General features: G+C 28.0%; 1 protein-coding gene and 2 pseudogenes across 1 annotated transcript in view; all 3 read left to right on the forward strand.

The window, feature by feature from the left end:
• The window catches only part of LOC115245939 (sarcoplasmic reticulum histidine-rich calcium-binding protein-like), a 15,593-nt gene that overhangs the window by 9,667 nt on the left and 4,314 nt on the right, over positions 1-1,612 (forward strand). The window lies entirely within an intron of this gene.
• On the forward strand, positions 483-602 carry LOC115245951 (annotated as a pseudogene).
• LOC115245952 lies at positions 1,086-1,205 on the forward strand (annotated as a pseudogene).

The following is a 1,612-nucleotide window of genomic DNA, read 5'->3' on the forward strand; positions in this document are numbered from 1 at the left end:
AATTTTTGAGATACCGGGTTAATTTTTTTATATGGATAGAGTATCATTCAAAGATGGTTGGTATTGAATTTGGTGAGAATCGATGAAAAGGTTCATTTTTTATAAAATTTTGAATTTTTTGAGAAATGTCTGTACACGCTGTAACTTTCAGAAAATTTGAGATATCGGATTAAATTTTTTTACATGAATAGAGTATTATTAAAGGATGGTTGGTACTGAATTTGGTGAGTATCGGTCAAAAGGTTCATTTTTTATAAAATTTTTAAGTTTTTGAGAATAGTCTGTACACGCTGTAACTTTTAGGAAATTTGAGATATCTCACAAAGCTTCCTTTATGAGGAAGTAAAAATTGAAAACTCCGCATGCTTAAAGCAGCTTAAACTTTGTAAGATAAAATGATGAGGAAGCAATGTGCAAGTTTCTAATTTGCACAACTCTACTTGTTTTTATTTGTTATGATACAATAGAAAATATGTTCATTCGTCAACGGTCATATCACGTTGTAAAGTACCGGTTCTCGTCTGATCACCGTAGTCAAGCAACGTTGAGCACGATTAGTACTTAGATAGGAGACTGCTTGGGAACACCGTGTACTGTTGGCAATTTTTTTTTTTGCATTTCCCTAATAGATCAATCAAATATCATACTTTCGTGATATTATTAAAAAATAATTTATTATTTACATTTTATTCTGTATTTTTCTGAACGATTTTGATTTGATTCTTATTTAATGAAAATCAGGTCTCAAAGTCCAATATCTGATAGGTGTTTTGAAAGGTAATTGCTGACAGGTGATATTATGTCGCTTTAAAGTTTTATAGTGCAGTTTTGATATAGCTTTTTATAATTAACATTAATTATCCTAATTAATGAAATATTTTCAACTGAAATTTTAAATAAGAAATTAATACAATTCCAATTAAAACAATGTAATGCATCTGATTGTAATAGCAACTTATATATTATACAGAATTTTCTTTATAATTATTAATACTTATGGACACACACAATTGGTGCCTTTGATAAAAATTTAAAAAGATACGTTATTTTTATTTGTTATGATACAATAGAAAATATGTTCATTCGTCAACGGTCATATCACGTTGTAAAGTACCGGTTCTCGTCTGATCACCGTAGTCAAGCAACGTTGAGCACGATTAGTACTTAGATAGGAGACTGCTTGGGAACACCGTGTACTGTTGGCAATCTTTTTTTTTGCATTTCCCTAATAGATCAATCAAATATCACACTTTCGTGATATTATTAAAAAATAATTTATTATTTACGTTTTACTTTTTATTTTTCTGAACGATTTTGATTTGATTCTTATTTAATGAAAATCAGGTCTCAAAGTCCAATACCTGACGGGTGTTTTGACAGGTAATTGCTGACAGGTAATATTATGTCGCTTTAAAGTTTTATTGTGCAGTTTTGATATAACTTTTTATAATTAACATTAATTATCCTAATAAATGAAATATTTTCAACTGAAATTTTAGATAAGAAATTAATACAATTCCAATTAAAACAATGTAATGCATTTGATTGTAATAGCAACTTATATATTATACAGAATTTTCTTTATAATTATTAATACTTATGGACACACACA

The sequence above is a fragment of the Formica exsecta genome, unplaced genomic scaffold (genome assembly GCF_003651465.1).
Source record: "Formica exsecta isolate Colony F162 unplaced genomic scaffold, ASM365146v1 scaffold137, whole genome shotgun sequence".
Classification (NCBI taxonomy): domain Eukaryota; kingdom Metazoa; phylum Arthropoda; class Insecta; order Hymenoptera; family Formicidae; genus Formica; species Formica exsecta.